The sequence below is a fragment of the Aedes aegypti genome, chromosome 3 (assembly GCF_002204515.2).
Source record: "Aedes aegypti strain LVP_AGWG chromosome 3, AaegL5.0 Primary Assembly, whole genome shotgun sequence".
Taxonomy (NCBI): domain Eukaryota; kingdom Metazoa; phylum Arthropoda; class Insecta; order Diptera; family Culicidae; genus Aedes; species Aedes aegypti.
In genome coordinates this window covers 325,912,197-325,938,756 of record NC_035109.1, presented here as the reverse complement: position 1 = coordinate 325,938,756, position 26,560 = coordinate 325,912,197, and positions in this window count along the sequence as shown.

Genomic DNA, 26,560 nt, shown 5'->3' with positions numbered 1-26,560 from the left:
AAATTAGAAGTGTGACCGAACAGAAGGCATCGATCACAGTGCATAAGCTTTGGATAATAAAGCCGCACGTGAAAAATAACATTATCAACCATTACATAATCTGGAAGTACAGATCCAGAAAACGTAATCTTGATACAATTAGAATGTACGTATTTTGAATTGTTTCCATCAATGAATAATTTAGATAAACGAACACAATCCAAAATCTTAACCGGAGAAATGGATTTGTTCTTAAATAAGCCTGAACCATGATTTCTTACGTCATCACAGTTCAAAAACTCGTCATAAATAATTCCGTTTATTTCGCATGCATCACAAGGTGCGTACACACAATAGGAATTGAAAAATAATCTGGATTCTAAAAGAGCATTCGCATCATCGCGTGATCCAAAAACTACTATTAATTTATCCAGAGAATTTTTTTTTAATTTCCTTCACAGATTTATACTTTTTATAAATCTCTGAGGAAATAAGCAACGCATTTATAGGTTTCTCTTTTTTACTGAAATAAACAACAAAGGGTCCAAAGAAACTAGAAGGGTAAACCTTCACTCGAAAAGATTTGGTCATTGAAGTGGTGGCAGAATGCACAGAATTCTCTTTTGATCCCTCCTCATCCCCATCAGTTTCCATAACGGAAACAAAAAGATCAATATTACAACAAGATCAAATGTGAGATGAACAAAAGAAAACAAAAAAAGGGAAAGAAATTAATAAAATAAAATTATACTCTAGGTTTTCCAGTGAGCCAAACTACAGGGACGGAAAAAAGGTGGAAACTTGAATTCAAATAACTTGAACAGCAACTCTTCAAGCAACCACACTGGGAAAATCCACAAACCAACTCGTCAAAATCATAAAACGAAGCCTCGGAAAATTCGAATCTGAAACGGGAAAAAAATTGACAAGCGAAGAAAAAAACCTTTTAGCCAGGTTAAGGCCTACTTACCGAGTATGTCCCTATCTTTTATCTCACTCTAACGATTATCATCAAAACTTTGCAGAAGCAAATCTCTAGTGAACCGATTAAACTGAAAATTTATCGGGTTGTGCACTACATATATATAATTATAGAGATACATTTTCCGCATCGATATATTGAGTGGTTCTTGAGATTTGCTTCTTCAAATGGAGAGGGTGATTAAAACACCGTCCCGTGCGGCCTTAAACTCACAAAAGCGCGCCCCTCAATCAGGTTCGGCCACTAAGCTGGTTGAATGATACTGATTTTGACCATGCATCGGTACTTTAGCGTATCAAATTAATGCTTCTACTTATAAGTTTCAAAAACGTTTTTTGTAACTGTGAACAGGTTTCATCGCATTAGACATTTAGATTCCCTGTAACAAGAAGCTCATTTTAGAATGTAGGAGGTCCGCTACTCCGCTGATTCGGAATTTGTCTCATGAATTAAACCCAGCCTCAGTTCCTGATTGAGTCATTTTTCCACTTCGACTTCCTCATCATCTAGGACAAATAGGTGGGTCTTAGTGGCTTGTTACTCTCTCATACTCTTCCGACCGTATCTTATAAGTATTAACGAGAACAGCTACAACAGGAGTACAATATGGTAGATCTTACCTCGTAACACACCTCGAAAAGGTGATCTACCCGCGTTACGGGTGAAGTTACTTTCTATTAAAATGTTACAAACATGCACTTTTCAAGTCATGAATGAAACATAAAACATGCACTTTTCAAGTAATGAAAAGCGCGTGACAGACGGAGGAGAGGATTTAGAAACCCAGAAACGATTAACGACATTTTTAAACCTTTCCATGTGGTATGATCAACAAGAGCAACCCGTTTCATAAACTACCTACTCAACTATTTGCTATACAACCAAAGTGTAGTTTGCCTATTAGATTAGCTTCGGGACTTTAAAACTCTAATTTTTACTCTTTAATGAAAGTTCGAATCTTCTGAGCAGAATCTCAAATAGAGAAACTTTAAAGTAGATGGAGTACCGTGTACCTTTTAATTCCGCTCCTAAATGCTTATCTTTGACAGATACGCGTATTTCGACTACCACTTGCAGTCTTCTTCAGTGTCAGTTACTCGTATCCAAGTATCCATCTACTTCAAAGCTTCTCTAATTTTTAGTCACATTCCTCTTGCATGTAATTCTAGGAAAAACAACCTAAATAAATAAATAAGGGCAAGTATTAAATGAAAACATTATAATTTCAATTTCAAGTAATAAACATAACTGCATATATTAAATAAAACAGAGCAAAGTTGACAACCTTCTTCAACAACAATTTTACTTGTTTTTAATTATGAATCTGGTTTACGGCTAATCAGCCGAGTGGAAGTTTAACAACTACCGAAAAGCTAAACATTACATATAATTTGCAATTGGATTAGATGGACAAATTGATGTGAAGATTATAGATAGACAGCGTTGTGTTTGGATGGGCATCTAATTCTTCCGAAAGAGGTGCACTTTGCGAAAAAGGACCACGTGATTATTGAGCTGAAATCGAATTCAGGTTAACTTCTGCGTTCATGAGTCCTCTCATGGCGTAGTGGTAATGCGCCCTAACTAGAGATCGGGGAGTCGTGAGTTCGATTCTCACTGAGAAGACGTGTAATTTTTTCGCAAATCTTCACATCAATTTGTCCATCTAATCCAATTACAAATTATATGTAATGTTTAGCTTTTCGGTAGTTGTTAAACAATTTTACGTTTGTCAGCCTAGCATGGCTTTTTACATTTCCAAATTGTCAGTTCAGATTTGTAACTAAAAGCTTTCTGTCTAAAATTGGTGCTGATTTTTGCTGTTCTACCAATAATTGAATTTTAGAAATTTACAAGCATTTCATGAACCATTGTTATAAAATTTGTGATTCAAATTTTGAACAGCTTAGCTGGCAAAAAAATATATCAAGCAAAAACTATGTAGATGATTCAAAGAACGGAAAATCAGTGACGGCATTGTTTAAACTATGATGCCAACAATTATTAGAATGGTTTGACTCCGAAGAACACCGTGTTAAATAAAACAAGGCAAAATTTGCTATTGAAATGTGTACAATTAAATGGCGTGTCATTCATTTATATTTATTCGATAAACAACAACAGTAACACAATAATACTTCAAATAACAATAGAGAACAGCCTTTGATTCCAAGAAGGCAAAATCTTTAATGGAAATATTAATAATTAATAATTAGTAATGCGTTACCTCACTTGAAAATTGAGCAGCAAAATTATAGTATAATATGCAATTTTATGAGATTTTTTTTTGAACTAAGTCTCTCACAAGGTTATAGTATAGTGCATCATTAAGACGGTACTATCCTTAGTTATGCACATCATCCCTTGCTAATCATATTTTATTTTGAAGATTAATTCACCCCCTCGAAGGGGTGAATTTGGGCCAATTTTACGTCTCCAATTTAAAGGAAAATAATCAAATTTCAATTATTTGTTCCGAATTTGCAATGTATTCTCATATATAGCCGAACACATCAAGTCAAATTGCGAAATTTGTTCAAAAATAAATGAGTACTTACGCATTTTTGGCCAAACCTGACCCCAACGACGGTACTTGCACATTTGTTTTCAAATTTCTTTAAATTCGAAAGGTAAATAATTTCACCGTGAATTGAACTATTCGCTGACACGCTGAACGGCTCGAATTGGTTGTGGTCTGCAGAGCCGTAGCGTGGTCTCATGGCGCCCTTGGCGAACAACCATTTGAGCGCCCCTTATTCAAAGCAAAGTTTACAATGTGTTCCTTTATCTCTTTTTTAACGGATTCTATGTCGAAGGCTTGTTCATCTCAGCAAAACATTGTACAAGCTAGTGTTAAAAATTTCAGAAAAACAAAATAAATTTAAATGTCTATGGAGGCTTAATGATAAAGCTTAAGCATTAACTAAGAATTAGATATTCTAGAGAACCAGACAACCGTTTAAGCTAGTGATGACCAATCGATCAAGTTTTGAAACGCTAAAGTTTTGAAGTATTGCTTTAAAACATCTTAACCTTAATAAATAGCTAATAAAATTACCGTTTATATGGTCAGAGGTGAATTCGTAACAACTATTGTATTTTTATCATCGTCAAAATCTTGGTAAAACTCTTATTCTTAAATAAATTATTGTAGACATTGCCAAACCATTTATTTTGCATAAGTATAATACATATGGTCAATATTCCAATTTAAATGTTCAATAAATCTCTTAATGTAGTTTATTATCGACATTTTGTTGACATGAAAAAAAACAACCGGAAAATTGTCAATGAATTTCAACTTCTTGAAGAATGAACAATAAATAAATTAATTCTAAATTAATTCCAAAATTTTGACTTTTATGAAAGTTGTTCAAAGAATTTGTGTAAAAAATAGATGATGTTTTATATTTTATGAAATACTCAAAGCGGATAGGGGGATTCTACTATAAGGAAATATCACAAAATTATCATCTAAATATTTTATTAAAAATTGAAGCATGGAATTGAAGTTTTGAAGCTAATCAGTTAAACCTTTTTAAAATATTAGAGAATTTTGCTCTGATTTCTAGATTCTTATTAAAACATTTTTATAAATTCGAGCTGTTATCAGTCAGTTTGAAGCATTTGTTTGGAGAAATGATTATTGTTACGAATAATAACCAAATTTATGTTCTTCAATGGTAAACAATTCTCTGCGAATTTTATTTACGATTCATTTATAATTGTGCTCAGTATTTCATCTAAATTTTGAATAAGATTCTATGAGAATTTTGTACAAGTTCCATGAGAACACCGTCCAGCAATACTAAAGCATCCTGTTTGAATTTATTATTTTTTATCAGGGTTATGGATTATTTGACATGACTTTCAATGTGAATTGCGTCTTGAGGATTGTATGAAATTCAAGGCAAGATTTCTGTGACGTCCGCTGTATTAGTTTTGATTTGCCCGTATTCTACACACTATTTTTTGACACAGGCACAATGCGTAAACTGATTTACAAATAATTGTCATGAAGAACTATTTAAAAAAAAAGACAATTTACACCGTCTTCAGCACATAGGCTGCACAGACTGAACGATAACTAACATTAGGCAACGGACAACACGAAACACCCAGTAGCCCAGCGATCAATTTTTCGTTTGACGAAAAGTTTTCTCCGACTGGAGCGAGAATCGAACCCACACCCCGTGGCACAATACGCCTAGACGACTGACGCCGCTAACCGCAAGGCCACGAAGCCCACAAAAATCCTCAATAAATTTGAAATGATTTATCTGAAAATTCCTTTCAATTAAAGCATCCTTCAACATCTTGTAGGATGCTTACAATATATTTTGTTATAAACGATTGTTATAATCCGAAATTTCTTTCAGAACTTAAAATGTTTATGTTTTCAAACATTGAATTTAGGGATCTATTTTGTAAATTGAGCGGTTTCATGTGACTCATCTGTAGTCATTGTCGATCAAAGCAAGCATGCATATTTCAGATGTCACCCTTCGACTCCCATAGTAATCTACTCACATAAAGTGACAACTGTCGATAAACTCGAGTGACGGAGCCGAGTCGAACGAAACTTTTGGTCGACAGTGACTCCGTGAGTCGTTTTTGATCGACTCGACTTATAAAATAGGGCCCTTATTTTATAGAGTAAAGTGGGGCAAAAGTTCGAATGGGGTAAAAGTTTCTTTTCAAGATTTCTAGCTCATTTTAAAACAAAACTTAAAAATGTCATGGTGGTTCGAATGCTATTCAAGGAAGAGACTTTCACCCCAAATATCATAAAATTTGATTGAGATTTGAAAAAGTTATGGCTATTTGTTGTTTTTTGACTTGAACATTGTAATTTTTGGTCGAACTTTCATTGCATGGAACCAAATGAAGATACAATCTTCTTCGATTTTTTATGTTAGGGCATTTCTAGGCCTACCATAAGGATGCTTTGAGGTGTATTAGTTTTTACATAAATGCTTGGGAACAAATTTTGGCCCATAGTGGGGCAAAAGTTCGAATCAGCGGGGCAAAAGTTCGACCCATATATAAACTCATGGAAAAGTTATCAAATTGCCTAAAATCCTCATATTATCTTTAAATTCAGCGAAATTTGCTTGATCGTGCGAAAAAAGTCACCAAAATTTTGTATTTTCACTTTGTTTTGCGAAAAACTGCTATTTTTGGGTATATTACAATTGACTCTGTTTTGGGCAATTTTTTGTTGAAAACTTAGTGTGTGTTTTTCTGTAAACATAAGTTTATGGCTGGTATAAAGTATGCCTGTCATAAAAGTATCGATATTTTGTGTTTAAGTCAGCGAACTTTTGCCCCACACTAGATTCGAACTCTTGCCCCACCGGTGGGGCAAAAGTTCGTTTAAGACAATAAATTTTCAAACTGTTATAACTAAAAATGGATAATTATTTTGACTAAAGTTTGTTCAGCAAAATTAAAGCCAATATGTTGAAGGTTCATTGCGTGGTATTTTTTTTCCTCTCAACTGCTATTGTATTTCTGGAAATTTCGATTATACCACTAAGGTCGAACTTTTGCCCCACCTTACTCTATGTATTTCCAAAACATTGACCAAAGCACCACGTATTTTGGCGCCCCCCTGATCGCTTGCGCCCTTGGCGGATGCCAACCTGGCCAACCGCACGCTACGGCACTGGTGGTCTGTAAAGGTTGCTGCTCTTGAACGCTCTATCATCAAGTTATTCCGATTGCGATGTTCCACGATTTTTTTGGTTTATGAATATTGTTCGAACGGCTCATTCGGATCATAATCCAAACTTTGCCAGTACACGGATAAAAATATGATTCCCACACCATGATTTACAAGTCATGAAATTCATAAATTGGTTAGGCCATGATATCAGGACTACAAATCATGATTCCTGGAGTCATAATCATAATTCTTCATAAACGCAACATCCAGAGCGACAACACAAAGCGGTGCACTTTGCTTCAAGTCATTCGCATCGATCACCCATCATTCATCACGATAGATTGGTACTGTGGTAAAGTACGTGGCTCTCAATCAGAAGGTTCTTGGTTCGAATCTTGCTGTTTCAAATTCTGTTTTTTTTTGTTTTCATTTTATCGGGTTGACTGACAGAAATATAAAAAGATCCGAAATGGATGCGCGAATCATGATTTTCAAGCATTCGATGCATGAATTCGAGCACTCAGCTGCAACTTGTGTTGCATTACGACAATCTGAGTCATGATATCGCGAGTCCAAATCATGGTGTATTTTCAAAAGATGAAAACACACTGGAATCATGATATCCGGGTGCATAGTCATGATTTTGGATTCTGATTTCTATCCGAGTAAAATTTATTAGCGTTCCTATTCTTCTAAGTGTATGAGAAAATCAGAATAGGCCCTTTGCAAATCAATTCACTTATGACTTGACACAAAAACATCATCTTCAGATTGCCTGTAGAACAACAGGAGTGTTGCCAAAATAGTTCAACTATTAAAAGACGTATATTTTATATGTTTCTCAGTTTATTGAGCATTATGCACTACAATCTTCAAATAAGAAAGTATTAGAAGGCTCAATTGCTACCAATGCATGCTTTGTTGCCTAATTCCAATCAATTAATTAGTCATGTCCATTTTTTCTGCGAATTTAAATCGTGAATAATAAATACACCGCAATTGAATATGGTTTTCTGGCAACCTGGCATCGTAATGAAAAGTGATTGCCGAGGAAATCAATGTGCATTAATTTTAATTTGTGATTTAAAGCATAAAAATTAAGTATTTTCGAGTGCTTTACATGAAAATCAAAAATTTAATAGTGCATAAGTGATCGGTGCGTAGCTTTTGTGAAAAAATTGGCATTGGAGCGGAGAATTGGACCTTTTAAAGTGGTGAGTTTTTGTAAGCTATTTTTGTGTTATTTTATTCGGCAGCTCACGAATGACGATAATTTCGTAAGCATTTATTTCATTTAATGATAAATCCCATGTTATATAATATTTTTGTGTAAGATGTGATTTACATGGAAGATTATAGTTCAAGGAATATGTTGAGTACATTGAAGTTAACTCTTGTTCCGTAGATAAATTTAAACAAGGACGATAAATTAGTGCTGCCGAAAATACCCTCAGGGTGCCGAAGCCATCATTTACCCTGTATGTTTAATGAAATAACAAAAAACAGTATTAGACATCCCTCGTTCAAAACAATAAAATATGACAAAAAATCAACTCACTCCAGCAGCGGCATGACCCATGGAAAAGTGTGCGGCAAAAAATCCCTGCCTTTTTCTGTATGCATTTTTCTGCCATCCTCGAATTTCGGCGGACTTGTGTTCATGTTCTGTCCGGTTCTGAGCTGGAGTACCGGTCGGCTCCCATATCAATTTTTGCCACTGCTGGTTTTGTATTACCTCCGAACAGTAGGTCCATTGGATGTCTCCACGTCCGACAACGTCCTCTTACGTATGGAGCACACATGGCACGACGGAGTACGGCTGATAACCCTTCCCGGAACTTCATTTTCGGTTCGAGACAGGGAATCAGAAAATTAAAGAAAAGCATTGTTCTTATTGGATGCTTCTTCTTCTTTTTGGCGTAACGTCCCAACTGGGACGTTTCTTATGTGTATATCATGTGGCATATAAGAAGATATTCTATGTCCTGGGAAGTCGAGAAAAATTCCTTTGCGGAAAAGATCCTCGACCGATGGGATTCAAACCTGCGACCCTCAGCATAATCTTGTTGAATAGCTGCGCGTTTACCGCTACGGCTATCTGGCCCTAATTATGTTAAAAAAAAATGTGCTTATACGAACTTTCTCCTCGACGAATGCTTACTCGGTCTTCTGCCAAACGGAGGAAAATTGATGTGTCGGAAAAATGTGTTGAAGTTGACAGTACGCCGAAGACGACTTTTGCTGAAGTGCTAAAAAGCATGTTGAGAAAATTGTGGAAGTTCAAGATTCGATTATAAGTTACCTATTAACTTCCGTCCTAATTAAGGCAGACCTTTTTTTCAGCTTCATATGACCACTTCCGCAGTTATAAATTGATAGCTCTCTTTGTGAGTTGATGAATTCCAATGATCTTTCAAAGGTTATTGTATAAGGTTCAATCAAACATCGTCTATCAAACTTTGAGTTCAACTGTTGCTAACGGTTATTCATAAACTCCCTTAAATACAAATGTTTTAATCAATAACTGAAACCAGTGATGAAATTGCTTCAAGCTCAAACTGGAGGCTTATAATTGATTTTCGATAATCTTACAAACTTTGAGAACGAATGTGTAAGTTCATCAGAATGCTCATTTCACTATTCCCCGGTAATAAATAAGGTTGACAGGCTCAACAATATATGTTCTATCAAGATTATAGTTCAAAGATTGTTGACAGTTATCCAAAAACTCCTTCATATAGGCTTTTTAAACTACAAGCGTAACAAAAGATCTCTCAGAAATTGAAGGGTGAGGTTGTAAGGCCTATATGGGTTAAATGTCGTTCATAAACCGTCGAGAGTTCGCTGAATAAGCTTTTGGATATAAAGACATGTACCCCATGAAGTTATTGGATAACCTTCAACAGTTGTTGTAGAACTCAACTATATGAGCCTGTATGGGTAGTATTTATCTTTGTTTGCAATGTCCTGAAAGGTCTTTCGTTACATCTGTACATCTGATGAACTGTATTCCAAGTAGTTTTTGTATGACCTGAAACAGTCGTTCTGGTAAAATCTTGGTAGAATTTAATTTAATGTGTCGGAACGGATATTGTAATCCTTCAAAAGATTACTGGTTGTGCTTGTAGATCTGAAGATCTATACTCAAAACAGTTTTTATACTTCTATAAACACTAATTGGACTCAAAACTTGAAAGATTATATTCTCATGAAGCCATTTGGGTATAAATATTGTTCATAGACGTGTTCATCCTTCCATTGTTCACTTATTACGCTCCGATCTTAAGGCCTGTGTTCGAGAAATCGTGTCTGACCAAGAGCACCAAGACAAATTGCAGCTGACATAATTTTCACTAACTTTGTCACACAAGTCTCAAGCTTATTGTTTTCGATATCAAAGGAAATTTGTTTTCCTAAATTAATTTCGAATTAAAATTAATTTCCATATACGTAACAAAACATATTTTTTAGGTAATGATTCCATTTACGTAGCTCTATTAAGTAAATGGAAGTTACGGTGTTCTCTGCAGTTCACTGATTTAAAGGCCCTTTGTTTTAGAATCTTTTTAGCTCAATCAAAAATTCAGCATTTGTATCAATCTTCTCAGCTTCATGTATACAGCTTCTTAATTGACAAGACCATTTTTACGTGGAAGTAGATTCACGCGATAAGCTTTATCTATAAACAGCTGCAAGGAAACGACATCTGTGATATCCGAATGAGCATTCAGTAGTGGTCGGTTAGTTAGGGTCATCCTTGCACGCATTCATCCAAAGCAAAATTGGTTAAATTTCTGGCTTCCACACCAGCATCAAATCCTCCGAGTGCCAAGAGGTCAAACGCGACGGGAATGGCTTCGGGTGAGAAAATATCCACCCGACAGCGAAATCGTCTCATTGTTGATGGGGACACAGAAGTTCCAAAGTCCGCTCACCAGCACCCGGATTCAGAGAAAGTATAAAGCATTCCTACCAACCTGCAAACTCTCGAACATGCAACCATGGAGTCTGGTTTGGCCTGGTAGAGGCCCGAGTAAAAAAATAAAATAATTTTTGTAATTGAAACTATTCCAACAGTATGATACCTTTAGAAAACAATAAAGTATATAATTTATTTATTGTTTAATGTTTCAACAAGGTTCGAACATTTATTGTTCTTATTGTAAGTTCAAAATAGTTTTTAAAATATAAAAAATCTAATATTTTTCTACAGATTCCAGAACATTTTATTGTTGCTAGGAAATGTAGTAATTTTCGATTTTCATTTAATTTTATCTGGTCACTTTAAGATTGTAATGATTTGGTCTGAATTTAGTATTGAAAATTCTATTGTTAAGATTGTTGTTAATCTATCCTCGTTTTTTTACTACAAACAATATAACAGATTGCAAGTGAATTGTAAAAAAAATACATTTTGTTTTATGGTTATCCTGTTGGACAACCTGGCAGTTTTAATGTAAAATCTAAGGCATTTGAATAATATCTTTTATCAGACGACCGAGAAGTTTGTGGGAGATCCGGCAAAATTGGTTTTCCGAGGACGATGATGGGGGTGTTGGGAAAGGAATCGACCAAAGTCCCGAAGAGCATAAAATGTGGTGACGACGGTCGTGGTGGTGACGGCACCGCACACATAGCGTGGAGCAACGTACAACAGCAAAACGACATGATTGAGTCGGTATGTACAATAGAAATATTAGTAGTAGAACGCTAGTAGCGCTGATGTCACAAAACTGATTTTAATTATTATTACCTTTAATTATGGTTTTTCATTGTTTGTTCAATGCCTTGTTGTTGTTTATGTTTTTATAATTGATTTGACACTTTGATGCCCGGTACTCAGGCTGTCAATTCGTGGCAAACTAGATGTTGGTAACACGAACAGCAGCGACATTAGCATTCTTAGGTTAATGCTTCTACTGTATGTACCGAAAAACTGCGCGGGAAGTTTGGGGATCGATGACGCGACGACCGACGGTGGGGTCGCAAATGGGGTGTTCTGATGTGTTTTTTACGCTCCGGCTTCTTCTTCCGAATGTTTTCTCGGCGCTCGCGGGTTGGTGTGGTTGATTTGAGGGGTACGGGACGGACTGTGAAGGGGTTCGGTGGGGAAACCATTTTTCGCATTCACTCTGTTGGTAGAATTGTGCGAGAAGAAACCATGGGCGCGGAAGGTTTATTCAGGGGCTGGATAGGGTTGACAGTGATGATTTTGCGAAATGTCAAGGACTTACATCAGTTTTTGAAGCATTGATTTTAGGTATTCTTTGAAATTACGTGCAAGGTTCGAATCCTACTGGTCGAGTATCTTTTCCTGAAGGAAAATTTCTTGATTCCCAGAGCAAAGAGTAACTTCGTACCTGCCACACGATATACACATGCGATAGTGATCAATTAGCCAAGAAAGCTCTCAATTAATAACTGTGGAAGTGCTCATAAAAACACTAAGTTGACAAGCAGGCTCTGTCCCAGTTGGGACGTAACGCCAGAAAGAAGAAGAAGAAGAACATATAATATCAGTTTTTGCTCGGGCTATTACCGCGTGATCAAGTGCACATATCGTGTTGCGATTTCCAACAGTCCGAACGGTCGAAATATCCAAAGATAATCATCAATAGTTGGTGATTCATATAGCTTATCTTCGAATCTAACGGTGTGAGTTGGAAAACACTAAAAACACTGTCTGTGAGGTGTGAAAAAAGACATTGTAGCTGCCTGTATATGCCAGCAGCAGACAATTTGTTGTGACACACCACCAAAGCGCGCCGCGTGTGAAATAATAGAGATAAAGACAACCCGATCAAAAATAGCAAAGCGATCGAAGTGAAAAAATCATTCAAGTTTTTGTTCGAAAAGAAACAAGTGTACAGTGGTGTAATATCTGAGTGCGGTGTTGATTGTTAGGAGTTTCCCAACCGTCTCGCCGGCATGTCGCTGGCGAACGGCTACCCACTCCTCTTAGGGGACCCAGGGGGCCCTGGAGGTAGAGGAGGTGGCCCATCGAACTACATCAACGGCGACTATACTGGCGCTCGTCTCCCACATTACATGGACAATGATGGCACAGCTGGACAGCTACAATACCTGAAAATGCAGGCTGTATCTGGACAAATACCGCAAGATCCTTTCTTGTTACGATTGTCCGTTGAAAAATGCATTGGTGGACAGATTGATGGTGCATACAAAGAACAACAAGGACTCTCCTATGTTCTGAAAGTTCGCAGCCAGACACAATTCAACCGGTTGCTGAAAATGAACAAACTGAATGACGGAACGGCTATCAGTATCACTGAACACCCGCAGCTCAACCAGACGAAATGCGTGGTTTCAAATGCTGACTGTACGAAACTGGATGACGAGTACCTCAAGCAACAGCTTGCTGCACAAGGCGTTAAGGACATTCGTCGGATTAAGCGTCGCAAACCGGATGGCACTAGTGAAAACACACCAACAATCGTTCTCACCCTTAGTGGAACCGTTATACCCCCGCATATCGATTTTGGATGGACGCGCTGCAAAACGCGTAACTTCTACCCAACACCGATGTTGTGTTACCGTTGCTGGGAGTATGGGCACACGGGTAAGCGTTGCACCCATCCCACCCGGGTCTGTGGACGATGCAGCAAGGTTCATGAGGAGGAGAATCAGAAGCTGAATGAACAATCCAATATAAGATCGATGGAGCAAGATGAAAGTCTGTCAACACCTACCAGCAGCATGTCTGAGCGCATACCGTGTACCGAAGCTGCTTATTGTAAATTGTGTAAAACAAGTGACCATAGCGTTTCCAGCCGGAAATGTCCAGTTTACCTCAAAGAAGTGGCAATTCAACACATCCGTGTTGATAGGGGTATATCGTATTCCCAAGCAACACGGGAATACGAGGCCCGAATGGGAGCGAGTAGGAGCAACAGCACCTACACAGGTGTCGTGAATGCCAGCAAGGACAGCGAAATCGAAGATCTCAAAGCAGTAGTCGAACAATTACGAACTGATGCGAAGGCGAAAGATGCGAGAATCGCGGAAATGGAGCTTTCACCGCAAAACCGCGGCGTCCACGATCGCATGCAGGCAGTTCGTGAACACGGTACGATAGAAGATCTAATTCGACAAGTTTCTGAACTGACTTCTACCATCGAAAAGCTACAGCAAGACTTGCGAAAAAAAGATCAGTTCATTTTGGATCTTATGGCCAGGCAAACCCCAGAAGCAGAATCCTGCGTTGAAATTATCTGCGAAACCCCAGAACAACAGAGGAACGCTCTGTCGGGCTCCTCCGCTGAAATACCGCCCACCGCCTCTTTTACCGACCCAATCGCGAATAAAAAGGTTGCCAAGTGGGTCAACGCCATTGGGACTCATAAGGATACTGGAACCAACCCAAAGAAGATCGCGAAAGATACGAAAAACAAGAAAAAGCTGAACAACGACGGTAATTCGACAGACGGCAGTATGGAATCCATCATCTCCGGGCACTCAGTGTGTACGATGGACTCGTCCAGCACGCATCCGTCGAATTCTGGAAAACGGAACCACGAAGAATCCGAAGCAAGTAACAACTCGTCAACAAGCTCACCGAATGCCAAGCGACATAGCAAAGTCCGCAAGGCAAAAGCAACTAATAAAAATTAACTTCGCGATACGCTCAGTCCTTCCAGTACGACCTGCAGTATAATACTGTTATTCTCATCTCATTCACGTTCACACCTAACGAACCACCCAACAACGATCAAGATAGCAGGAAGTCGACTGAGCAAACATTACAATCACCCCAATCACTACCATCAAACACACCAAAACACAAATCATCACAGGAGGCCTCGAGTAGCCGGGGCCCCGTCAGTGCGGAAGCTACACCCCAACCGGAACTGGCGGACAACCCCCGACGCTCAAGTGACCTTTCTGTTAGTGGGACGCACAAGGGCTCTACAACCCGTTCCCCACCATGCCCAGACTATGGTCGGGACAGGCAAGGCCCCGCCAGGGCGGAAGCTATGGTCGTACCGGGTCTGGCGGAACCCCCTTGTCATCCTGATCATGCTGGAAGAGGGACGCACAAAGGTACCAAAACCTGTTCCCCTTTGGACGACGAGGGATGCAAGCAAACCGGATTGTCACCTTATGCTCCTGTTTTTGTTCCCCGAGCAAGGCTAAAAAGTCACACCTTCTCCTCAAAGGGTGGTTCGCAATCGATCCCCCCAAAGCACGACCAGGAAAGCCAGAAAACAAATAGGAAAAGTCGTACTAAAACCTGTAACAAGCCTGTGCATCGCCGATCGACAGGACATTCCGCATCGACGACAACCGACCTCTTCCCCCCTCTAGGACCGGAGGTTTGTAACTCTGATCTTTACGACAATCTACATAAAACTCGTTACGGAGAATCGGCCATCATTGTACCTGGTACAGCTGCTTCCCCGTACCGAAATGCGAGAAACCTCTCTGGGCACCCTGGGCCTCAAAACCCAGGCGGTAAGCCCCACCCTGCCAAACGGACTACAACCACCAACTCTTCAAACTTGCTTTTACCGGCCGTCGGGATATCTCTACCTTTGGCGGGTGGTTCGCTACCACCTTCCACTGGTAGAGCTCTATCTTGTTCGGCCCACAATACCAACACAACACGAATTAACGGCAGCATCAGTCAGGAATCTACCGTTAGTGCAACTTCTAACAGCACATCATACGGTGGCCGGGCCATTTTTGCCACACAGTGGAATATAAACGGATTTTTTCGTAATCTCCCGGATCTCGAAATGTTGGTACGCGATCGGCAACCCGCGATAATTGCGCTCCAAGAAATCCACCGAACAACACCTACTATGATGAACAATACATTGGGAAAAAAATATCTATGGTACACCAAAATTGCTGCCAACCTGTATCATTCGGTAGCCATCGGAGTATCTACCGATCTCTCGGCTGAGCTGATTGATGTGAACTCGGACCTGCCGATAACTGCTATTCGTCTGTCATGGCCAATCCCCATCTCTGTAGTATCTCTTTACTTGCCTAACGGAAAGATACCCGATTTGGAAAGTCGACTTATAAGCGCCTTCAATCAAATTCCGGAGCCAAAGATGATACTGGGTGACTTGAACAGCTATCATCGGGCATGGGGTAGCCGCTCCAATAATGCACGTGGTTCAATTATCGTCAGCATTGCCAGCCAGTGCGATTTAACAATCCTTAATGATGGCTCTGGTACTTTCTTCCGCGGACAAGTCGAATCCGCGATTGACGTCTCACTTGTGTCAGCTGCCATCACGAACCGCTTCCTCTGGTCCGCAGAATCTGAATATCGAGGGAGTGATCATGTACCTATTCTTCTCACTCTAGAAAATAGCTTTGCCCCCGAAACAACACGACGTCCTCGATGGAAATACGAGAAAGCTGATTGGTCAGAATTTCAAATGACGCTTGACAATGAACTAGATATATCCCCTTCAGCTTCCCTCTCAGACTTTTCTGCTTTGATTAATAAAGTTGCCTCTGCTACTATTCCAAAAACCAGCTCAAAACCTGGACGACGCGCTCTCCACTGGTGGAACGAAAATACTCAAAAGGCTGTTAAGGCTCGCAGAAAAGCTCTCCGGGCCGCTAAAAGAGCCAGAAAACAGTTCCCCGATGACAACCCAGAAAGGGCCATTATTCTTGCAAACTACCGAGACGCCCGCAATACATGCCGTCAGACGATCAGGGAGGCGAAAGAAAAGTCCTGGTCCGAATTTCTGGACACCATAAACGAGGACCAATCGTCATCTGAACTATGGCGACGAGTAAACAGCTTCCAAGGCAAGAGACGAATCAAAGGAATGGCACTCAAGATTGATGGTACTACAACAAGAAACCCCCACGTAATAGCAGACGCACTGGCGGACTATTTCCATAGTATCTCTTCACACCAACGCTACCCCGAGAAATTCATCAAACGCCATTCAATTGCTAATGAAGCGGTGCATCGATTCCTGGTCCCACCTGACCAAGGACAAGCTTTCAACATTCCATTTACCATGAAAGAACTGGAGTATGCCCTACAGAAAGCAAAAGGGAAATCAGCCGGCCCAGATGACATTGGATATCCGATGTTGAAACGCCTCTCTCCAAGGGGTAAGATAACTTTTCTTCAAATGATCAATAACGAATGGACGGCTCACACCCTTCCGGAAAGCTGGAAACACAGTTTCGTCATACCCATTCCAAAATCATCCGGTCCGATAAACGATGTCGGCAGCTATCGGCCAATCGCCCTAACCAGTTGCGTCGCAAAAATTATGGAAAGGATGGTAAACCGCAGACTAATTGAGTTCCTGGAGGAAAACCGAAAACTAGACCATCGTCAACACGCTTTCCGATCCAGTTACGGTACCGGAACGTATTTAGCTTCTCTCGGACAAATCTTGGATGATGCTGCAAGAAATGGAGATCACGTCGAGATAGCATCCTTGGATCTAGCCAAGGCTTATAATCGAGCCTGGGCCCCCGGAATTCTAAGTAAGCTGGTCAGCTGGGGTATCTCTGGAAATCTGCTTGCCTTTGTTAAAAACTTCTTGGATGGGCGCACTTTCCAAGTTCTTCTAGGGAACCACAAGTCCAAAACGGTCACTGAGGAAACAGGCGTCCCGCAAGGGTCTGTGATTGCGGTTACCCTATTTCTGGTGGCCATGAGTGGAGTTTTTCTTGTGCTTCCCAAAGGAGTGTTCATCTTGGTTTATGCTGACGATATTCTTCTTATTGTCACCGGGAAGCATCCTAAGAGTATCAGGCGCAAACTACAGGCTGCGGTTTCCGCCGTTGCCAAATGGTCACAGGAAGTCGGTTTCGATATATCGGCAGAAAAATGCGCAAGACTTCATGTATGTGAATCGAAGCATATTCCACCACGCAAGCCGCTGACAGTAAATGGCGTTCCTATGCCAACGAGAAAATATACCAAAATCCTCGGCGTCACCATCGACCGGCATTTGAAATTTCATTGTCATTTCAACAAAATTAAGGAGGCCTGTAAAAATCGAGTGAGTATGATTAGAAGCATCTCTGGAAAACGTACTAGGAGCGATAGGCAAACTCGGCTACGCGTGGCCGACGCTGTTGTATGCAGTCGACTGTTTTACGGTGTTGAGCTTACCTGCCGATCTTTCGAATACATGGTGCAGCAACTTTCCTCAACCTATAATAACACAATTCGTGCACTGTCGGGCCTTCTACCTTCGACCCCGGCTTCAGCAATCTGTGTGGAAGCAGGCGTTCTTCCATTCCGATACAGAGCGGCGATGTCCATATGTTGTCGAGCTGTAAGCTACTTAGAGCGAACTGAGGATGATGGGCAGGTTTGCTTCCTCGCTGGGCAAGCGAATCACGCCCTTACCGCTGTGGCCGGATCCGTGCTTCCCCCGGTGGCCGGGCTCCACCGTGTTGGGCCTCGAAGCTGGAGAGCCAGAGAACCACTTATCGACAACGCTATCAAATTCCATTTCCGGAAGGGTTCAAATCCTACTCAGGTTCTAGCTAACTTTCGCCATAGAATTCAAAATAAATACCGATACGCTGATATCCGCTATACGGACGGCTCTAAACTAGCAGGTCGGGTGGGTTTCGGAATCTACGGTACAAATTTAGAACAATCACACCGTTTACCGAATCAATGCTCAGTTTTCTCCGCTGAAGCAGCCGCGATCCTCAGAGCAATTTTGGAACCTAGTGAGAACCACATTCTTATAGTCACCGATTCTGCCAGTTCGCTACAAGCACTGAAATCCAGCAACAACAAACATCCTTTCATTCAGGCTATCCAGGCCGAGCTAGACAACGAGAGAACATCAACAACCTTCATGTGGGTCCCTAGTCACTGCGGTATACCGGGCAATGAGCGTGCAGATGCTGCTGCTAGTATAGGTCGACAGAGCAGGATATTTTGTAACGAAATTCCGGGAGATGATATCAGAAAATGGATTAAAAACACGTTATGGGATGCATGGGCAAGCGAATGGCATCAAGAAAGATCACTATTCATAAGACGCATCAAGAACGAGGTTGTACCTTGGAATGACCTTCCAAACTGGAAAGAACAGAAAGTATTATCTCGCCTTCGAACAGGCCATACACGGGCATCTCATAATATGGGAGACAGCCGAAATTTTCGGAAGATCTGTGAAACGTGCAATACGCAAAACACAGTACAACATTTCATCAGCGATTGTCCTACACTTGAATACCTTCGGATGCAACATGATATCACATCTATCAGTCGTGCTCTCCAAAACGATGCAGTATGCGAAAGAACTCTTCTAAACTTCCTCAAGGAAGCTAGACTTTTCAACGAAATTTAGCAAATGCTCAACGCTTGAACCTTCGTCGATACGGAAGTACTTGGAAGATCATACAACGCAAGATAGAATCGGCCTAGAAAGGACACCACTACATCAGATTGATTAACAGTATAGTTTTAAAGAGCTTCAGTTTTGTTTATATTTAAAACTCTGTATTGCTAGAAGATACCCTTCAGGTACTTCTTGATTTCCTATTTTCTAAAGAGATGAGCCAGCCTCGGGCTGCAAATCTCTTAAATAAAGATATCTATCTATCTAAGAACATATAACTCTAACCAATAATAGGGAGCTATTCGATCTGTTGATATCGATGTTTTCAGAAAGTCAAAGTCAACCTTAATTATAACAATCACTCATCTCCCTCTTATTTCATCAATTAACCGGCAACCCTATTTCCCACAGTCACTCAGAACGATTTTTTTGTGCGCTCCTCCGGCAGACTCCAAACCATTTAAAGCTGCCAGTGGGAGGAAACGGAGCAAAGGGGACCCATCAATGCCAACGACGATGACGATGGCACGAGACGGAACTGCACAGCATTGGTAAAGCTAACCGGGAGATGCCGTCGTTGTCGTCGTCGTCGTCGCAGTTTGCAGTGCATTGCATTCGCTGATGAGCCGGGACAGAAATGCTTTGCTCGCCGTTCCACGATGATGAAGATGGCACGGTGACCCAATGGGTCGTTATTATGAAAAATCTGCCGCTTGATAATATTCGCATCGTTGTACACTTGATACAACTCGTGATTCATACGTCTGCGCCACACACCATTTTCGAGTTTCTCACCGAGTATTGTCCGCAGCACTTTACGCTCGAAAACACCGAAAGCTTTCCGGTCTGCCTCTTTCAACGTCCATGCTTCGTGCCCGTAGAGAGCCACCGGAAGAATCAATGTTTTATACAGGGCGAATTTTGTTTCCGTTTGCAAGCTGCGAGACCTAAGCTGGTACGTAGTCCGTAAAAGGCCCTATGCGCAGCCGCAACACGTCTTTTCACTTCCCGGGAAAGGTCGTTGTCACATGTCGCAAGTGTTCCAAGGTAAACAAAATCTTCAACAACTTCAAACCTATCCCCATCAAACACTACCTTAGCACCTACATCACCAAGCCTGTCTATCTCTACCTGCAACCATGTACTTCGTTTTGGTAGAATCAATGGTCAGGCCTATCTTCAGAGGCACGAAGGCCTCTTTCACTGACCTGCGATCAATTCCAATTAGGTCTATATCGTCCGCAAAGCCAAGGAGCTTGTGCGACCTTGTGATAATAGTGCCATTTCTCTGCCCGCCAGATCTCCTAATAGCACCCTCGAGTGCAATGTTGAACAGTAAATTAGAAAATGCGTGTCCCTGCTTCAATCCGTCTAACGTCACGAGCGAGGTTGACACCAGACATCATGTATACGCGCTTCACATCAAGAGCTTGAGATTAGCTTGCCATGAGCGCACAAAAATAACCGCGCGCTTGAGCACGTGCTATGGTGAGACACATTTTTTTTAGATCTCATGTAGCAATGTACTAGCTCAAACGATCACATCTGCACTGGCTCATGTGCCGTCTCATGAGAAAATCTCAATGTGACAGTGCATTTGAGACTCGCTGTCAAAGGTTCCAAAAGCAAGGGAAAGGGATCAAATCATGGATTAAACTGCCTGTAAGCACTGACGCGGTTCAACGCGGTTATGATTCTAGCATTTGAATTGAAAAACTTGTGCTGGTCACCAAAGAAGCATAGGCATAGACCGAAGCCGTATGCTTACGTGGAGCTGTTGTACTAGGCAAACATAATTGCAAAAAAGTACTCCAAGTAAGCGCATGCGACGAGCCTCACGAGATGTCTCATGAGACTCGCTCACTAAGATATATTTTGTACGTATCTGCATCTCGTGTCTCACATGTGAGCTGCGATATGGGATATCGCATGGCATACTAGCTCATTTAGGTATACATGAGAAATACGACACTCTGGTTGACACCTCGTCTGCGATCCAAACACTTGATTTCGAACCATCCAGCGTAGCACGTATCAGCCTAATTAGTTTCGCCGGAAAACCATATACATACATTATCTGCCACAGCTCATTTCTTTTCGTACGACTCAATGTACGCCGCCTTGAAATCAATAAACAGATGGAGAGTCTGCAAGTTATACTACCGGAATTTATCTAGAATCATTCGCAAGGTAAACACCTGGTCCGTTGTCGAACGGCCCTCACGAAAACTAGCTTGGTATTCGCCGACGAAGGACTCCTCGAGCGGTCTCAGATTGTTAAAAAAGGTTGCGCGACAGAATTTTGTACGTCGAATTTAGCAGGGTAATTCCTCTGTAATTGGCATACTCCAGTCTGTGCCCTGTCTTGTTGATGGGCGGATGAGGCCATATAACCAGCCGATGGGCAATTCTTCGTCCTCCCATACCTTCAGAAATACTCGGTGGATCGACTGATAAAGCTGCTCACTTCCGTGCTTGAGAAGCTCGACCGGGATCGCGTCCTTCCCAGAAGCCTTACAGTTCTTCAGCTCGCTGATAGCCTTTTTAACCTCTCCTATGGCCCACAGCTTGATTGTCATCATCAATTTCCTGTTCCTCGCTACATTTCCATTTTCACCGTTCAATAATTGCTGAAAGTGCTCCTTCCACCTGGCAGCCACCGCCATTTTATCGGTCAGCAAATTCGTTTTTCGATCGTTGCACATGGCGGGCAGTGGTACGGTATTGTGCCACGCATTATTGACCGTTGCATAGAATGTCCGCATATCATTCTGGTTCATGCTTTCTTGAGCTTCAGCTACCACACATTCTTCGTGCTGCCTTTTCTTTCTGTGATGGATTTGCTTTTCTTCGGCTCGCGCTGTACCGCTCTCTGTTCTGTCGGGTACTGGGCACAAGCTTACGGCTTCTGGCTACATTCTTCATATCTGTCACTTTCGGGCACTCTTCATCGAATCAGTCGTTTTGTCTTCGTCGTTGGCCAGTGCCAATCACTTCCCGCGTCGTTGTTGTCACAGCTTCGTGTATAGGGTCCCACAGGCTGTTGATATCTCCAGCAACGTTGATTCTTCCCAACTGCTCGTCTAGCTGCTGGCGGTACTGTGCAGCTACCCCATCAGTCGATAAGCGTTGTATATTGGAGCGCAGTGTTCTGTTTGTTCTGGAACTCGTGACGCTGGATAACCGGAGGGGGGGGGGGGGGTGGCATCGCCACTCGGGTGTCGCCAGGTGTGTTTACGAATATTCTTTCGTGCTGATTGCCATCCCTCTAGCAGCAGTGAAAGTTAGTAGCCGCAGATCATTATCATTGGTAACGGAATGGAGGCTTTCCGTTCCAATGACGGGTCGGAAGAAATCTTCTATCCCGATCTGCGCATTTGCGCCGCCGATGACTATCTTGACATCTTGTTTTGAGGACTCTCCGTAGGCCTTATCCAGGCTCTCAAAGAACTCATCCTTCATGTCATCGTTCATTGGTGCATATAAGCTGATCAGGCTGTAATTGAAGAACTTGCCCTTCATTCTCAATACACAGATTCGGTCGCTTACCGGTTTCCACTAAATAATTCTCTTCATCTGCTTCCCAATCACTATGAAGCCAACTCCACGTTCTGTTCTGTCGCCACCGCTGTAGTAGATGTGGTACTTGGATGAAGATTGTTAAAAATTGATGATAGGGTCCACCGATCGGAATTCAAGTTTTCCGGTTCTCAGCCAGTGGATTTCATGGATAGCTGCCACGTTCACGCCGACATTCCGCAGCTCACGAGCCAGGAGCCCGCGGGTTCATTCAAAGTTCTCACGTTCCACGACCCATCTTTCCAATCGTTGTCCTTTATTCGTTGCCGTAAAATCAATCCTTTTGCTCTACTTTTGCCTTTCTTGGTTGGTGAAGAGTCTTTGATAGGCCACCTAATCAGGGTTGCGCTACCTACATCGTGCTAGAGGGGCTGCATGACCACGGTCATGGCCATCACAACCATCCACCTTTATCAGGGCTTTGGACCTGTAGCTCTGGTTCTCAATAGTTTCAAGTTGTTTCGGATATGCTACTATGGTGAGCCGTCATGCGCTAGCGGTGAAAAAATGGCTATCAAAACAAAATACAGTTCTCAATTCCAGAGGACATTCTGCACTTCTTTTTTCTTGGCAGTGCGTTCTCATTCGAACAGAGCCTGCTTCTCAGCTTAGTGTTCTTATGAGCACTTCCATAGTTATTAACTCAGAGATTCCTTTGTCAAAGTTGCCATTTTCGCATTCGTATATCGTGTGGCAGAGGTACGATGATACTCTCTACGGCCAGGGAAGTCAAAGAAATATTACGAAAAGATCCTGGACCGACCGGGAATCGAACCTAGACACCTTCAGCATGGCTTTGCTTTGTAGCCGCGGACTCTAACCACTCGGCTAAGGGAGGCCCGGTCGGGGCTAGTTATGTGATATCTCGAGATTGCGAGCAAATACAAGGATGCTGTATTCGGCAAACTCGATCAGAAGGCTAAGAATTGCCGCATTGACAAATGTTAACTTCAGAATTTGATCACCGCGTGGCGCTGACGTATAAACTACGAGTTATATTATGTGTACAAAGAATCTAAGGTTATTCAAGAGAATTGAAAACGGCATACTTCAGTAAGATGGTAAAAGCTGTGAAAATAATATTCCGCAGAAAACGTTACACTTTTCTCCAATTTAAAATAAAGACTAAATTGAAACATTTGTTCAACTATTACTTCATTGAACATAGAAAACAACATTCAACTAAACTATAACCAATAAACCATATAAAAACACGGTGGGACGGTGGGGTGTTGATGACTACCTTCATACTTTTGAAACTTTTATTGCTAAATTAATAGTAATATATATCAAACAGTACTTATGATAAGTATGATAAAGTGAAATCGTTGACATTTATCACAACCACACGTCTGTCTGATGTTCTGATGATTGTTATTGTAAACAAGCCCTACAAATGTTTTACCATTGTTCTGGATGTTTGATATTTAGTGTGTATTTTCACGTTCGATTTTAAAAACGGTAAGTAGAATGTACTTCTTTCATAATTGGCTTTCAATGCAGGTAATCTTCATACCCCCAATGGTAAAGCGAGAAAAATAGATTCATCGCTTCTTTGGGGCTCTGCCGATCATGGACGACTACAGATGGGATGTTTTTCTCCGTTTGCTTTGATAGAGCCTCATAATCAATTAGGAACGAGTTCTGCTATGCCTGATCATGGGTATTCATTGGATTTCGTAACAAATCTCAGTAATTGATATAATTATGCTAAAAACGGAATGAATTAAACTTTGAACGATTGCACCCCGTTCGGCATAGAGTTGTTTGGCATAAGGTCGTTTGGCATAAAGTGGTTTGGTATAAAGGTTATTTGGCATAAAGTCGTTTGGTACACACTAAGCTCTTACGGTGAATTTCACCGTAATCTCAACAGCTGAACAGTTCGGTGAAATAAAACACCGTAATTCCGTCGAAATTTTACGGATTCCGGTGATTTTTAACGGAATACTGTAAAAATTTACCGTACTCCGTTAATTTATTTCATCGAACTGTTCAGCTGTTGAGATTTTACAGGAATCCGTAAAATAATTTAAGTGTGTATAATGGCCGTTTGGAATAATGAATTGAAAAATGGTCAGATTGAAACTAAGCATATTATTGAGATCTTCAGTTTCTTTAAAGGCTAACATCGGCTTGTTCTATCTGATATATTATGGTAAAAAGAAAGAAATTCGGCTATGACATTTTACAAGGGCGTAACTGCTTCTGAAAACAACAACCAGTAAACCATATAAAAACACGTTGGGACGGTGGGGTGTTGATGACTACCTTCATACTTTTGAAACTTTTATTGCTTTTATGTCAAACAGTACTTATGATAAATATGATAAAGTGAAATCGTTGACATATCACAACCCCACGTCTGTCTGATGTTCTGATGATTGTTATTGTAAACAAGCCCTACAAATGTTTTACCATTGTTCTGGATGTTTGATATTTAGTGTGTATTTTCACGTTCGATTTTAAAAACGGTAAGTTGAATGTTTTTCTTTTATAATTGGCTTTCAATGCAGGTAAAGCGAGAAAAATAGATTCATCGCTTCTTTGGGGCTCTGCCGATCATGGACCACTACAGTTGGGATGTTTTTCTCCGTTTGCTTTGATAGTGCCTCATAATCAATGAGGAAAGAGTTCTGCTATGCCTGATCATGGGTATTCATTGGATTTCGTAACAAATCTCAGTAATTGATATAATTATGCTAAAACAGAATGAAGTAAACTTTGAACGATTGCACCCCGTTCGGCATAGCGTTGTTTGGCATAAAGGGGTTTGGTATAAAGGTTATTTGGCATAAAGTCGTTTGGCATAATGAATTGAAAAATGGTGAGATTGAAACTAAGCATATTATTGAGATCTTCAGTTTCTTTGAAGGCTAACATCGGCTTGTTCTATCTGATATATTATGGTAATAAGTAGGGGCAATGGAAATTCGCGGCAAAATTCTTGAAATTTCGCGTGTGACCAAGGCGATAAAATCAAAATTTCGCGGCTTTGTCGCGGCCTCATAATTTTGACCATTTTTTAAACAAAAATACACATTTTCAATAAAAAAAAAGCCTTTATATGCGTAAATTTCATGGAATTTCATTCAATATATATAAGACAATTTACACCGCTATAGTTTTAATTTTACAAATTTTGATTATATGTTTGGTATCAGATTGGTAATACAAAATTTAAAACGAAAATAACAAGCTTGAACAACGTTAGAGTTAAAAATAAACGTTTGTGAAATTTTCGATGGTACTTGATTTCAGTATGTATAAACTATTTTCATAAACAAAAAATTAAATTTTACTGTGATTCTCATATAAATTCTTCAAATTTAATTGATTTCGCGGCATTTCACGAGATTTCTTAAATTTCGCGATGAAGGCCAAATTTTGCGGAATTCGCGGCTTCCGCGAAATCGCGAATTTCCATTGTCCCTGGTAATAAGAAAGAAATTCGGCTATGACATTTTGCATGGGCGTAACTGCTTCTGAAAACAACACATTTCGACGTCGCTATGTGGCGTATTCAAACTTACGAGGTATATACGCTACCACCACTATTGAAAAGATAAATCATTCCTCTTTATCATATAAACGCTTCACAGAGAGGTTGCTGCTTAAAATAGCTGTTACTTTTTTTGTGATCGGTGAAAATGAATTGAATTCTTTTGACAAAAATCAATGTTTTAAAGATGGTAAATTATCATTTCAAAATATCAACAACTACACATTTTACATTTTCTAAAAACTATTAAAACACATTTTGAAAGACCATTTTATGTTTGCAAGCAAGTAAAATACAAAAAGACATTCTTACAAAAAGGTTTATTTTCAGTGATTTTTTTAAAAATTCAACTTGATTAATTAGCTTTTGTCTAAAAGGACGAAAAATGAATCCAAAGAATTATCATAGCAGCATGAAAAAGATTTTAACACATTTAAAGCAGTAAAAAGCTATGTGCAATATATAAAAAGCTTTTTGGAAGAAGGAGAAACTTGTGATGAAAAATCGGAAAGATAATGCGCTAATAATTA